The following is a 16,609-nucleotide window of genomic DNA, read 5'->3' on the forward strand; positions in this document are numbered from 1 at the left end:
CAGGATGGAAAAGTGTACAGAATAAATCCAAAGGGGCAGATACAGAGTATCTGATACGTGACTTAAGCTCTCATTTCTACACAAGATGCATGCCTCAGAAAGCTACTTTTTGCCAAGTCTCCTACTTGGTCTCTCGTGACTTCTGCAGGCAGTAGGAGATCCAGCACATGGTCTTTGTCAGCTTGTGATACAGAGTTGTGTGTGTTGGACTGAGGGTGTCCCAGTGTCGTTTGCCCGTGGAGGATATTCCTGGAAGACTTTGGCAGGCCCTGTCTATCATGTTGCTGAGAGATGAAATTGTATTTTTTTTTTCTTTTTAGAAAGTTTTGGATAGTTTACATGTAGCGTTCCTGTCCACTCTTCTTGTCATCATCTTGTTCCATGTCTCCATAAAAGAGCTTCTTGGGAATTGAACATTCTGGGAGTTGGGAGGTGTTGGAGACAAGTTAGTGGAACATAATATGAGAATTTAAAATCTCATGTTAGAATCAAATATTAACTATAAGAATTAGAACTGTCATTACCTCTTTTGCTAGGTCCATAAGCAACTGAATTTGGCTCTATTCAGAATTAACACTCACACTCCCCTTTAAGTATTTTCAACTTTGTTTTCATACCTATAGATTAAGTTGATCCCATATTAGAAATCAAATATTATATTTTGCTCATTCAATAATTACATTTTTGATATGAATGATTCATATCAATGTATGACAAAACCCACTGAAATGTTGTGAAGTAATTAGCCTCCAACTAATAAAAAAAAATAAATAAAAATAAAATAAAATAAAATATGTAAAAATAAAAAAAAATTACATTTTTAATAGCTTTTTAAAATTTCTGCCTGTTCTCTGCTACTTTGGGGTGGGGTTGGGCAACAGTATATCACAAAAGAAGAGAAACGTGGTTTCTCTCTTCAGACAGGTTCTGGATTACTAATTTTCCTGGCAATGCACAGCTAGTACTGGGAGTTCTCTCCTGCAATATATTAATGAGAACAATAATAAGAGTTTAATATTTAGTGAGCATTTTCTCTATGCCAGAAACTGTATAAGGTTCCCTATAGTTCATTTTCTTTTAAACATTCAAATAATGCCTGTAGATAGTTTAAATATTCACATAATACTACATGCTGATAAAACTCAGGGGCCACTATTTTTAAAGTCATCGACCAGTTCTAATTATCTATTTCCTAGCAAAAAGTTTATATTATCCTTTCTTAGTTTTGCAACTTTAGATTATGTGTCTTCAGCTTCCAAACTGGAAGATAAGGAATTAGGTCTCTCCTGTACCACAGCACTAAACCCCACTCCTGGTCCTGATAAACCAATACCCAGTGTTTAAATTTGTATATAGGATATATTCTTCATGGCCAAGCCACAATGTGCTGTGATGACATTTTCTCTTTTTTCTCTTTTTTTCATTTTGGTGTGTGTTTCTGGAGATAAAAATTGCCCTATATTTTCATTTGTTCCATGAAACTGTCACAAATTCATCCACAAACTCCCTTCTAGGTGGCAAAACGCTGCTTATTATTGTCAAACGCATTAAGTAATCTGTCAGTTAAATATTTTTTTCCCTTGGAGACACCCTTCTGCAGTCTTCTCTCTCCTGCTCCAATCTCATCTCATTGTTTTCCATGCTGGCTGCATCAGTGACCTTGGAGCTTGTCTTTAGCATCATCTTGGAATTATCTTCTTTTCCCCTCCTAGGTTGTTTCTCCTGTTTCCTCGATCTTTTTCCCTGGCTGACTTTTTCACTTTGATGGAGTATAGCTCCAACAGCTTTCTGAGTAAGGCTGTCTGGGAGGCAATATTTTGGGACCTTGAATGTCTAAAAATATCTTTATCTCCTTCTATACTTGACTGATAGCTTAGAGGGTTATGGGATTCTAGGCTGGAAATCACATTTACTCTGGTGTTTGAAGATGTTATTCCATTGCCTTGCAATCTTGAATGCTGTTATGAAACCCAATGTCATTATAATTCCTCATCTTTTAGGGGTGATTTCTTAATTCTTTTATGGCTGCTAACTGGACTTTTCTGTGCTGATATTCTTAGAAGAATTATCTCACTCAGTCCTCACACCAGCTGGTAAGAGAAAGGAACTGTTACTGCCACCCTCTTAAAGGTGAAGAAATGAGACAGAGATGTTAGGTTAAAACCATGCATCAAGTAGGTGAGAGAGCTGATATTTAAACCTGGACCAGTTTTGATTTCATCACCTGCACTCTTTATCATGATGCCCAAAGACTCTCCATAAAGTTCAGGTTTAACACCATGCTTTGTCTAAGGCCATTTCAGTCCAGTTTGGACCCTCCCCTGGGTCTGAATCTACTGCTGGGGCAGCTCTTACAGCCCAGTCAATGCCTGGCTCCCCTCACACCCCTCTCCCCAGCACATCGTTGTCTCGATTTTCACTGGGGCCCCCTGTGCAGTAATCACAATATCCCTGGAAACTGACTCCATTTGGAATCTGTGTTTTCCCACCTTTTAACATCCTCTCTTTTCAGACATCTGATATTTGAAAATGCAGGAGTCATGCTCATATTATTTTCTTCGAGTTATATTTGTGCTTCATATTTCTGCCACATTCTGTAATGGGGCCTTATTTACATTTCAGTGATTTGTTCTCTTTTCCTTGGCCACAGATCATACTTTTTCTTAATTTGACACACACATTGAAACTACCTGAGATGAATTTTTAAAAATATCTCTTCATTTTACTCCTGAGTCTCTATCTTGCATTTATATCTTGAGTTTTGAAGGATTCATATTTAAGTACAGATGGAAGGAAAGAGTGTCACTATCAGGAAGTGGAAAGAGCAAGGGACCTGAAGTGAATTCTCATTTTGGTCCTGGATCTACCAGCTACTTGCCATTGACCTTGGGTAATTCACTCAAGGGGCTTCTCAGGTGGTACTAGTGGTAAAGAAGCTGCCTGCCAAAGCAGGAGACCTAAAAGACACAGGTTTGATCCCTGGGTCGTGAAGATCCCCTGGAGGAGGGCACAGCAACCTACTCCAGTATTCTTGCCTGGAGAATCCCATGGACAGAGGAGACTGGAGGGTTACGGTCTATAGGGTCACAGAGTCGGAGACAACTGAATCGACTTAGCATGCACACACACTATTAATCTAACCTCTCCGAGTCGCAGCTTCCTCGTCTCAATGGTGGCTTAATTATCTTCATCTTCCCTTCTGTTATGAGATGTCACAAGGACAAATGAAAAAAAGATGGAGAAAAAAATGGGAAAATACCCTGAATTCTATAATAGTCTTTGTCACACTGCCATTCATGTACAATCATTAAAATTTTGACCACATCCACCTTATCACTACACTCTTCAGTATTTAATAAATATCTTTAAAGTCAGCTTACCTTTTGTCTTAATTTGCATACATTTATTTATTAAGGGAAATTAGTGGAAAGGAAATAAAGATGGAGAGACATAGGATAGATCATGGCCCAGAGAGAAAGAGTTGCTCAATGTATGTTCTAGAGAAGAACAGACAGGTGTGCATCTCTGACTTAGGACCAATTTTTCCACTGTATTGGATCAAATAGCAGGATGAGAAGCAAGAGGAAGACCCAAAGCAGTGTGTTTGACCCATCGAAGGAAGAGAAACCTAACCTGAAAGGGAAGATTGAAGAAGGCAGGGACAGTGACTGAGAGACAGAAGCTGCCATGGCGATGCTAGAGCAGGATAAGCCAGGTTTCCTGTTTGGAAGTGGGAAGGTTCTTGAGGAGAGGTGGTAATAGAATATGTGTCCTCTTCATTTTAAGTTTCATACATTTTCTTCCTGAGACTGCACTGTAAGAGCAGGGACGGCCATGAACAACTGCTAAAAATACTCAGTGTATCACATGTGTCCTACATTAAATTGTTTTGTATATTGGGCATTATCATACGTATGCATACGGTACTTGGGGAACACTGCATTGAAACACCCCATGAATATATGCAATTATATATAATTAGTGCTTCAAACACACTTTGACTTTGCAATGCTCCTTCATTCTTCCCTGGTAAATGTTAAGTGGTGCCTATCAACTCAAAATGATCCCATGGGTGAAGCTATAGTCATACGGTGGCTGGGGGTGGGAACAGGTAGACGGTAGGCATTGGTAAAACTATGAACTTGTTGAAGTTCAAACTCAGAATGTCTTTTGACATCTGGTAAACATAAATCCTCCCTGCTTTTGATTTTCATTTGGGTCTTTCTCAAAAGAAAAAAAAAAAAAAACAACACTGTAAAGTTCTTGTTCTCACAACTTCGGCTTAGATAGGAAAGGGTCTGAAATAAGTACGGTGGAAACAGTTACATCATGAACTATTTCAAGACCTGTCCTAAAATGGGAACTCTGGGGGATAGTTCAAGGCTCGCTCTTTCTGGATTCCTACAACTGGAAAGCTGAGGACAAAAGAGGATTAAGTGTCCCAAGCTTTATCTTTGGCTTTGGGTTTCATGCCTGGGAGGCCTGAGTCCACAGTTGTGCCGGAGCAGAGGAAGATAGCCCAGCTCTGAGCCTGACCTACACACCTCTAGGTGGAGTGGGGTCACGTCACAGAACACGGGTCCTGGGTGATTCTGAGCTGTTGTTTCCCCCAGGGGGAAATGCTGAGGACATGGTTTCAAAGGGGGGAAAAAAAAACAAAAACAAAAACGCTCCTGAAATTTGCCCTATTTCCCCTTCTTGCCTTCCCTTCCTTTCCCTCTCCCAAGGCTAGGATTTAAATTTAAATGTGGGTTCCTTTGTAGAATCCTGTAAAATGTCTGCTTATTTAATATAAAACTTAACCTCTGTGCTTTTGCTGATCCATGATCAGTGCTTGGGCTGAAGGGGTAAGATTTTGAGGCTAGAGAAGGTCAGAAGTCATCAAATTCAATCCCCCTCACTTTGAAATGAGAAACGTACAGGCCAGAGAGTTGCCATAACATGCCCAAGGTCACCCACATGGTTAGGGGGCGCGTCCGGCCTGGGTTGCAATTCCTCGCCTCCATCTGTTGTAAATCCTCTTGGACAGGCTATGTGGCAGGCTACCAGGGAAGCTTATTGGAAAGCAGTTAAGAACGTGAGACCGTCTGCAGATGTGATTTTAAAGGTTATTTATTTGTTTTACTGCAGATCATGACTTCCCCTCCATCCATCTTCTTGTTCCAGGGCCAGATTCTACCCTTTGATGTTCTTTGTGGCATTCTCATTGCCTTTGGCCTGAATCAGAAGTAGGGCTTGACCCAAAGCTACTTGTGCCTTTATTTGCTCTCAGAGGACTTCCCCTCCCCCTAGGAGGCTCTGAAAAGTCAGCCTTCCTAGAATTATTTTCTATACAAGAGATCTCCCGCTGTGTTTGTGTCACAGCATCTTTGAGCTGGAGGAGACCTCTAAGGTCATCTGTCCAACCTCAGACCCAGTTCAGGCACGTCTTCCAAAAATTTCTTGGCATATGGTCGCACAGCCTTATGACTGGGAGGTACCTTGGGGACCGAAGAATATTCTTGGTTTCTTTTTGTAGGTAAAGAAGATGAGGTTTGGAGAGGTAAAGTGGTTCATCCCCATGCAGTTGGAGGAGAGAAAACTATAATTCTGGCTTCTGACCCCGAATCTGTAGCTCTGTCTATTGTTTCATTCTCTCTTTGATTAAATGCTTCCAATAATTGTTCAGTGAGTCAACTATTAATTTGTTAATCATTGTTAACTTACTAAGTCCCTATTTTATCCAGTATGAATAGTATAGACAAATCGCCAGTACAGCAAGAAAACCCACACATCAAAGTCTTTCTTCCCTAAGACAATCATTCTTTTGGAGGCAGTATTAGTTTTCTAATGCTGCTGTAACAAACTTTTCTCAAAATTGGCATAAGACAATGCAAATTTATTATCTACAGTTCAGGAGACCTCAAGACAAATTGTTGTTTAGTCACTAAGCTGTGTCCAGCTCTTTTGCAACTCCATGGATTATAGCCGGTCAGGCTCCTCTGTCATGGGATTTTCCAGGAAAGAATACTGGAGTGGGTTGCCATTTCCTCCTCCAGGGGATCTTCGTGACCCAGGGATCAAACCTACATCTCCTATGTCTCCTGCATTGGCAGGCAGACTCTTTACCACTAGCACCACCTGGGAAGTCTCAGGATCTCCGAAAGGCACCTCAGGCCTCCTGTGTCGTCTGAGGGTCCATCAGTTATGTGCTTTTCCATCCTGGCTCTCCTTTGGTCTGCTATACACTTTATGCTTAGCTCCATCATTTAATTTGAATGGTGGTTCTCTAGCTTTAAAAGTTGGAAAAGCTCTCTCCTATTTATAACATCTAGGTATGGTCATCAAGCTATCCTTCAATACTTCCAGTGGTGTGGAATTTAATACTTAGAAAGGTTGCTTATTCTGATTCTGATATATCTGTATATTAGAGGGTGCTTTGCTTTGTAAGGCAAATTTTACGTCTAGGTAAGACCCGCATTTCCAAAGCAAAGAGCATTCATATGATGGCCTAAGATGTGTTCTACATTGATGAATTTTCCATGCACACTTGAAAAAAATGTGTATTCTGCTGTTGTTGAGTGGAATTTTCTATACATGTCAATTGCGTAGAGCTGGCAGATAGCATTGTTCAGCTCTTCTATATCTTGACTGATTTCCTGAACACTTGTCCTAGCAATCAATGAGAGAGAGGTGTGGAAGACTCCAGTTGTGGATTTCTGTATTTCTCCTTTCAGTTCTATCAGTTTTTATTCCGTTTATTTGGAAACTCTATTATTAAGAAAGTTGTAATATCCTGGTTTTTTTTGGAAGCATCTTCCTTTCTTATGACTTGGGGTTAGTTGGTTGTCCTGTGACCTAAATACTCTGGTTCAAAAAATGTTGTGAATCAGCAAATCTATCAGCATTGTGTTTGTAGTACTTGTGGCGATGTCACAGACGCCTACTTTCCATACCCTAAGTAGAAGACAAAAGCCTTTCACAGCTTCTTCTAGGAGAAGTCACAGGTAGTAAATGGGGAAGTTTTACTTTGGGCTTTCAATCTGTCTTCCTTGGAGTTGAATCCAGTAAGCACTTTTGGGCATCTGGGACTACCAAATCTTTTTTTTCTTAACTTTTAATTTTATATTGGGGTATAGCCAACTAACAATATTGTGATAGTTTCAGGTGGACAGCTAAAGGACTTAGTGTTACACATACATGTATCTTTTCTCCCTTAAATAAACTCCCCTCCCATCCAGGCTGCCCTATAACATTCAACAGAGTTCCTGGTGCTATAGAGTAGGACTTTGGGACTCCCAAATCTTATCTTCAAACACTTCATAGTCTATTAGGAGTGATGAATACACTAGCAGATAATTTTTGAATAGCACACAGGTGCTAAGGTAAAGGTAATCTATGGCAGGAAATAGAGAGGTAAATGAGACACAACGCAGGTAAGAGACAAAGGACATTTCCTAGGGAAGATGACATCTACATTAGTTCTTAAAATAAAAACATTTTCCCCAGTGTGGAAAGCTAGATAGGGCCTTTTCAGCAAAAGGAGCAGGATGGTCTGAATTCTAGAATTAGCAAAATTTGTGCCCGAAGATAATGAAATGAAAAGAATATTATGTCCTACTCAGAGATTCTGTTGTTAACAATTGGGTGTAAGGACATTCAGACTTTTTTCCCCTGACACACATATTTACAGACTCATGTAAAATGAAATAGCATAGTATAGTCTGAAAGATTTATAACTGCTTAATAACACGATAATGCTGAATAATTCTTCCTATTGTTAAACATTTGGCTTTTTTTCATTTATCTTCCTTCATAAATGAGATTGTTAAAAATATCTTTAACATGCAGAATTTTTGTGTTCCTTTTTTTTTATTCCTTTTAATTTATTTCATTGTATATACATTCATAATAGGGTAAATTTCTGAACTAAAGATTACTGACATTTCCAAGGCTGTGATACATGTGACTGAATTGTTTTTCAAAGTGGTAATACCAATATTTACTTTTCCATTAGTTTATGAAAGTGTTCATCTTATCACAACTTTACAGGCATTGTGTATTTGCATTTTAAAAAACTGGCAAATTGATAGGTTGAAAATGGCATGGTATTAATTTTTAAAAGTTTGCATTAATTTGAATTTGAGTAGACATGACAACCTAAAACTATTTCTATTAGCAATTTTGCTTCCTCTTTTGTGAATTCTCCTTTTATGCCCTTTGCTCATTTGTATATTAGAGTGTCTGATTTTTGGCTTCTGCTTTGGAGTTTTGAGTAATAGGATCCTATTTGTTGTCTGTAATTATTGTGAAATATGACTTTTAGAGTCTAGAGCTGAGGTTCCAAATCTGACTGCTTGATACTGCCTTTGGACATGTGTGTGTGTGTGTGTGTGTGTGTGTGTGTGTGTGTCTGTGTGTGTGTGTGTCTGTGTGTGTGTGTGTATTCCTGAGCCCCACTCACAGAAATTTTGATATTGTTACTCCAGGGCAAGGTTCGGGAATCTACAGAAAAAATCCAGAGGACTAAAGGATCTATCAGCCCAATTTGGGAACCCCTGCTTGTTTTTCATGCTCCTTTTGCCCTTCTTGGTTACCATATTCAGTCTCTTGGTTTCTGCTCTTCACCTGGGGATGAGAGAGCTGAAGGCTGGATTCCAGTGGATGAACATGGAGACTATTGGAGAATATGGGACACTGGTTTTTCAGCTGGGTTTGAATCCCAGTTTGGGCACTAGGTCACATTTGACTGATTTTCGTTTTCCTCATTTTTCAACTGTGAGAATAATATTATCTATGATCACTACTTTACTACCAAATCAAGGCAATCGTTGGAAAGAATTTTGTAATGGTCCTGGGATAAGATAATAAGGATCTGAGACAAAGAAAGAAAAAAAAAATGGCTCTGAGAGACTTTAGGATAGCAGAATTGAAAGGTTATGCTTCAGTCACTTACTCTTACTGAAAGCTAAATGTGGCAAATACTGTGAGCAGCATTTGCCTGTATTATCTCATTTGATCTCTGCACTGCCTTTGAGATGGGTGCAGTGCCATTTTACAAACAAAGAAACTGTAATTCAGAAAGTGTGAGTGACTTGCTTAACCGGACATAACTGGGAGAATGGAATTATCACTTAACTGAGATGAGAAAGACTCTAGAAAGAAAAGGTTTGGGGGTGAAGATTGGGAAGTCAGTTTTAAAGACGGCAAGTTTGAACTATCTGTTAAACAGCAAGTGGCAATATTAAAGAAGACACGTGTTTATGATTGTGGAGTTTGAAGGAGAGGTCTTAACTGGAAATATAAATTTGGACGTCGTTAGCAGGTAGGTCAATGCAATGGGCTTCCCAGGTGACTCAATGGTAAAGAATCTTCCTGCCAATGCAGGAACTACAGGAGATGTGGGTTCAGTCCCTGGGTCAGGAAGATCCCCTGGGGAAGGAAATGGCAACCCACTCCAGTATGCCTGCTTAGAGAATCCCATGGACAGAGGAGTTTGCTGGGCTACAGTCCACGGGGTCGCAAAGAATTGAGCACAACTGAGTGATTGAAACCTAATCTCATGGTGAGCACAGATAAGAAAGAGAAGCGATCCTAGATGCGAGCTCTGGATCTGGTGTTAAAAGGTCAGGATTAGGAGAAATTGGTAAAGAATATTGAAAAGAAGGTGCAATGGAGGAAAAAAAGGAAAACCAGGAGACAGTGGCATCTGAGAAGGTAAGTGAGAAAGAAATATCAAATCCTTGGTAAGTATTTGTCGAATGAAAGATGTGTCTAGGCAGAATTCAAATACAGATCTTTTTGACCCAAGGACTTACACATTCTTATCCAATATAAACAGCAGTATATAAATATATATATTCAATAAAACAGGGGTCAACAAAATTTTGGGTTTCCCTGATAGTTCAGTGGGTAAAGAGTTCACCTGAAATGCAGAAGACCCAGGTTCAATCCCTGGGTTGGGAAGATCCCCTGGAGAAGGGCAAGGCAACCCACTCCAGTATTCTTGCCTGGAAAATCCTATGGACAGAGGATCTTGGTGGGCTATAGTCCAAAGGGTCAGAAAGGGTTGGATGTGACTGAGCACACACACAGCAAACTTTTAAAGAACTAGATAGTAAATATCTTAGACTTTGTGTGCCAACAGGCAAATCAAGGCCAAAAATATAGAAACTTAGCTCAAAGGCTATAAAACAAAACAAAACAAAAACAGGCTGATGGCCTGTGGCTTTGGTTTGCCGACTTCTGCCCTGCACTCTATTATTGCCTTTAATTCGAGGACTGTTTATTACCAAGATGATAATACTCAGGCATCAACTTAATCAGCAATCTCAATCTCATATAAAACTCTGCAGAACTCCAAATAAACTCTCTTCAGCAGTACCATAGTTTAACTTATTTTCTCTGTATAAAGGTGGCCTGTATCTAATCCAGCAATTTTATTTCTCCCAAGACACTCTTTCTTGTTCCATTTTGCTTAGCTGTATAGCTGGTAAAGAAATGGAGCACAAAAGTAAGCACAGAATTTGCATGAGGGTATTTGTCATAGGCTGCAGCCTCTGAAGTGGGTTTCTGGCCTGATAGCATAATAGGAAAAAGGGTACTTCCTTCTCCTCTTGTTTGCTCTCTGAATGTAAAAAGAACCTCTGATGAGACCTCAGTGAGGCACAGCTATTTTCCCTGGGGTCAGACCAAGGGTGTCATTATGATGCATGACTCCAGAATATGAACTCTGCCCACAGAAACACTGTTTTTCAGAAGATAAAGTTCAAACTTGATAACATTGCTATTTTTTTTTAACTTTCTTCCCCCAATCAATCCTGATGACCTAAAATCATTATTGCATTTCCTCTCCCCTTCTGTAGTGCCTCTGTCTACTCTCTGAAAGTGAAAGTGTTAGTCATGCAGTCGTGTCTGACTCTTTGCAACCCCATGGGCTATAGCCCACCAGGCTCCTATGCCCATGGAATTCTCCAGACAAGAATACTAGAGTGGGTAGCCATTCCCTTCTCCAGGGGCTCTTACTGACCCAGGGATCAAACCTGGGTCTCCTGCATTGCAGTAAAATTCTTGACCATCTGAGCAGTCCTAGAACCATGGAATCCATTCATGCCTGGATGGTGCTTCCTAGATCCATCCTGGCTATTTGTCTCCTCAAAGCTGCTCTCCCCTAAATGTTTGTACAAGGACACATCCACTTGTTGGGAAAATGCAGCAGCACACATTTCTCACTCACCTCTCAGGACATGTGTATTTGCAGATATTTCCAATCAATCATGAAGTGATTGCTCTAGAAATTCTCCCAGAGGTCAACCCACCTTCTTGGGATTAATTAATTATTAATTAACCAATTATTTAAGAAACCAGTTTTATTAGCATAACTAACCACCTTTGGTGAGTGGCCTCTGAATATTGAGGGTGATCAAGGGTGTTAAACTCCTGGGCTCAGGTGACAGGCCAGGCCCTGTCCTCTCAGGCCTTGGGTCTCTCTGCAGAATATTACATTTATTCTTGCCTCGGGATTGGAAGTGAGACTTTTCTCCACTGTCTCTGCTGTTATTTGGCAGATGGGGCAGGTCTATGAGTGCTAAAGTTTACACACAACTTCTTTAGTGAGTGATCAGTCACTACTTTCTTTAAGAAAAAACATTTCTTCCTTCCATCTTGGTTCCGAAGGTTTCTTTTGTTCAGATTCCTTATGGCCAATTCAACAGAGATTTGTTATTTGTCCTAAAACCTTTGTGGCTTAAGGAAAATGCTTTGTGAACTACGAGATCTGTAAATTTTGTAATTTTTCATTCTCAGGATCCAGAATAGGGCTTGGAACAAAGTAAATAATCAGAGAATGTGTCTTATGTTACACTTAGGAGGTGGTTTATTAATGTTGTTTTGTTGATAGATTTGAAGGAGATAAGATAGACGTGGGAAGGCCAACGTAAAGCCCTGACTAATCAATTGTGAACTTCTCACAGGCAGGGGATAGATATTCTCTGACCCAGTAAATGTTGTTGATGGAGCTTGGCTCAGTGCAGTGGCTGTGGGAGTGAGGCAGAAAGAGACACCTCAAGAAATACAGTGGAGAAAGCAATTTCAAGCAGGGAGCTGGCCTGAATGAAACAAGAACTTAGACAGATGAGTTCCAGGTTGTTGATCTAAAGACTGGCAATCAAACCAATAGTCAAAAGGCACGGGTTCTAGGTCTGCTTTCCTCTCTTCTGTTATGCTGCTGCATCAGCCACTTATATCTCTTGACCTCAGCTTCACCATCTTAAAAACAGATACAAAAATATCTGCACAGAGTTATTGCAAGAATTATTGTTACTGTGTTACTTCACCTAATAACAATTCCCTTGGTACTCCCTGGCGGTCTGGTGGTTAAGACTTCACCTTCCAATACAGGGGATGTAGGTTCGATCCCTGGTTGGGGAGCTAATATCCCACATATCTCTCAGCCAAGGAGCCAGAACATAAAACAGAAGCAATATTGCACCAAAAATTCAATCAGAGACTTTAAAAATGGTCCACATTTTAAAAAAATAAAAAATAAAAAAAAACTTCCTTTCAGTGCACAATTCAAGGACTGAAAAATATGGAAATTTCTCCCAAAAAGCAAACTGAGAGGTAAGCTCATTTTGATAGGAGAAGGAAAGAGCAATTCTTGGAAGTCTGAATCCACAAAGTGTGTGCAAGGCTTGTCCCAGTGGGACCTGAGGGCTGGTAACATGTACAAAAGAGCATTGTCTTCTCCGAATCTGCCCGTAATCTTGTATAGGCTCCTCTGTCACTTTAAAGGGTTAACAGGAAACGAGATGTCATCTTGTCAGCCTTCATGATCTCTTCCAGCTGAAAGTAGTCCTGCTCAGCTCTGAGCTCCCACTCCAGTCTGTGGTCTAGAGCAGAGGTTGGCCAATGACAGCCTATAGGCCAAAGCCAGTCTCCTGCCACCTGCTTTTGTAAATAAAGTTTTATTGGAACACATGCACGCTATTTGTTCACATATTGTCTACAGCGGTTTTCACACACAGTAAGAGTCGCAGTGGAGACCATATGGCTTGCAAAGCAGAAAAAGTTTATTCTTGTGGTTTTTATGGAAAAAGTCTGCCAATCCCTGTAAATGGAAAAATGGTTATCATAACCCAGAAAGCGATATTCTCCACAAAGTGATGTTGGTTCACAAACTAATAGTAAATGGTTCGTATTTTTGAGTCTTTAGGGTGAGAGGACAGGCCCAGGGTGCTGCCTTCTTGGGAGCAGGGGTGGTTCTCATGTGCCCCTCCCACATTTCCTTCCCATGGGCATTCTCAATTCTCCCCCACAGTCAGCTGTTCATCCCTGAAAAACCATCATGTCCTTCCTATGCAGGTTTTCCAAACATAAAAAATGAACTTTAGTCCAAACCAAGTATACTTTTTAGAGAATCCAGAGAAAGGGCATATGAAGTTATGAAATGTGACTTGGAATAAAGCTGGCCTCTTAAGTAATGTAGAGAAAGAAGACATGGTCACTGGTCTTGTGCAGCTCAGTCTCTGGAGGACCAGGCCTGATAACCCACAGCTACAACCATGGCCAGGCTGACAGGACAGCTCCCAGAAGTTAAGATCCAGGGTCCCTCACACGCATGGACTCTTTCCACAGCCTTAGTAGTAAGTTCACGTGATCCATATGTTCTTGTAAAATTGGCAATAGGAAGATATTTTAACCTAAATAAGTTGTGTTCAACTTTGTAATTCTGTTCTTTTCCTTAAACAAGAACCCCTTATAATTGCATAAAAGTTCATGTCCCACATCACCTGGGTCTTTCTCTGATTCTCTTGCAACATGACACTGCCCTTATGTGGGTATCCCCAAAGAGGAGAAGGAACCCCTAAGGGTATCTGGAGGAAATCGAGAAAGATGGCATTTGATCTAAGGCAAAGCAGGATTTCTCTAGGCAAATAGTAACACAGATAGGGGAAAGCAGTGGAGTGAGGATGGAGTTTTCCTCTAGGATAAGGAACAGCGTTCAGAGGTGAGAATACTTGCCATGTTTGGGAGCACAGAAGTTTGGGACATGGCATAGCCAAAGAAAACTGTTTTAAGACAAAGTCAAAGGAGAAGTAAGCTTTAAAATGATTTTTTTTTTTTAAATAGAAAATGTAAATGGAGAAGCAGTAGTGGCTAGATCAGAGGTGTGATTACGTTTCATCCTTAGAAAGATCCTTCAGGTCATCTTGGGAAATTCCTGATAACCTTGTCAACAGAAGATACACTGAGATGGAAGAAATATTTAGGGGAAAGATGACATATTGCTGCTTTCATGACTGGGGCAGGTGGAAGGGCCAGGGCAGCAGGACTCCTGGATTTTCGTGAAGTTTTCAGCTGCCTGGGTACAAGGGGAGAATAAAAGACACACCAACTTCTTTTAATGTCCTTTCCCCAACCTCGCCACTGGCAGTTCTTTCCAGGAAAGCCTTCCAATGTGTCCATCAATCCACAAATCCATCTTTCTCACAATTGCCTTGCAGTTCAGCCACTGGCCACAGAGAATAAACAGCCTGTCCACTATCGAGTCCTGCTGCTGCTAGCAGAGTGAATGGATCCTGCAGAAATGAAGAGTTATGGCGAACCAAGCGAGTAACAACAACACAGATAAAATGTGTCCTCAAAAAACATCATGGAAAAAAGCACTTCTTAAACTATGTTTTTACCCTAGAGAAATCTGAGATGTGATTTTTCCATTAACAGGAGTCCCTATTCCCAGTTTCGTCCCATCCTCTCAAAGCTACCAGGAAAAGCCAATTTGCCATGGTCCCTCTACCCACTGACCTTCCAGTGCTCCCCACTGCCTCCACATCTCCACGTAGCAGTCTTCTATCTCAGTCGTCATTACCCCAGCCTCCTACTCCCGCGATAAGAATCAGCTGACATTTCATCTTGTCCCCCAGGTCCCTGTCACCCTCTGGCGTGGTTGATTCTCTTTCAGGAACATATTTCATCCTGATCCTCTGCCTGGCTCGGGTGTGGCTGCTCTAGGAAACCCTGGAGTCCGGTAGCCCTCTCTGTGTCCCCATCACAGGCCCTGTATATTTCTCTTTGCATTTACCACTGATTTCTCTAGTGTCCAGGTAGGGCTGGCCTTCTTACAGGGCATTCACATTGGCCAATCCCACTGCCTGGAACACCTGCCCCTCTGACTTCTCTTCAGTAGCCACTCTAACCCATTGAGCTTCATTTGCAATCTCATGACCTCAGAAAATTGTTTCTTTAAAAAAAATTTTTTTTAAATTTTGTATTGGATTATAGCTGATTAACTAGATGTGATAGTTTCAGGTGCACAACAGAGCAACCCAGGCATACATATACATGTATCCATTCTTCCCCAAATTCCCCTCCCACCCAGGCTGCCGCATAACATCGAGCAGAGTTCCCTGTGCTGTACAGTAGGTCCTTTCAATCAAAAAATGGGCAGAAATCCTAGATAGACATTTCTGCAAAGAAGACATACAGATGGCCAAGAGGCACATGAAAAGATGCTCAACATCACTAATTATTAGAGAAGTGCAAATCAAAGCAACAGTGAGATATCCCTCATTCCAGTCAAAATGGCTATCATCGAAAAATCCACAAACAATAAACGCTGGAGAAGGTATGGAGAGAAGGGAACTCTCTTACAGAAAAGTGTTTCTTGAACCTCTAGCCCATACCGTCACCTCCAACCTGTGACCCATGTCTCCAATCTATGTCCTCATCAAAGTCCTTTTCCAAGGCACTTATCCCAACGCGATTTAGCTCACTTCCAGTGTGAGTATTAATGTCTTCCCACCCATTAGTCTAACAGCTTTATGAGAGCAAGAAAGACATTTATTCTACTGCCCAAGTTATCCATCTAACATGATCACACTAGGAAATCAGCATGTGGTCAATGAATAGAGTTCGCTTCACTCTTTAACTTTATCAGGTTGAAGTTGGGTCAGTTTTCTACGACAGAAACCAACCTCTCTACCAGTTAGCAGCACAGAAGATGAATATGTGCACTAGGCTTTCCTCTTAGAATAGGACTTTGTCCTGTTGGAGACAAACCAGCAACCCCAAAGAGGAGGGAGTTTAGCCAGGTGGAAGCTAAAGTATTGGTTTGTTTGATCAAGAGAAAGTCATTTGTCCCCACTTCTCCCCTCAAAGAACTGAAAAGAACCCTGGGTATTTATTGCAAACCAGCTTCCAGCCCTAATCACAGTCTTGGAAGTGCGCCATTCTCTAATAGACAAAATTAGGTTAAAAGACTGGGGTTGGTCATGTGGTTTCAGATAATGGCCCTATACTTAGGAGTTTTGTTCCAAATATAATCAGATTCCAAAGGCCTATGAGAGTTTATTTATTTATGAAAATAAGGACCCAGAGCCTTCTGAAATCCACGTGTTATCATAGTGGCCTCTGTGCGCTGGAGCAGAGTTACTCTGAATCTATAAATAAATAAATACAACAATAAAGCTGCTCTGACCCAGGAAAGTCACAGCCTGAGAGGCATATTTTTGAAGCAGCATTTATTTTCTGCTGGTATAAAACATGCTCCCCTTAGGAATACCCTTCTGACTGCCCCAGAAATGCTGATACGCTGATGCTGACTGTATCGTCAGTCCTGTAAGCCCCATAC

Source organism: Dama dama, chromosome 21 (genome assembly GCF_033118175.1).
Source record: "Dama dama isolate Ldn47 chromosome 21, ASM3311817v1, whole genome shotgun sequence".
Classification (NCBI taxonomy): Eukaryota; Metazoa; Chordata; class Mammalia; order Artiodactyla; family Cervidae; genus Dama; species Dama dama.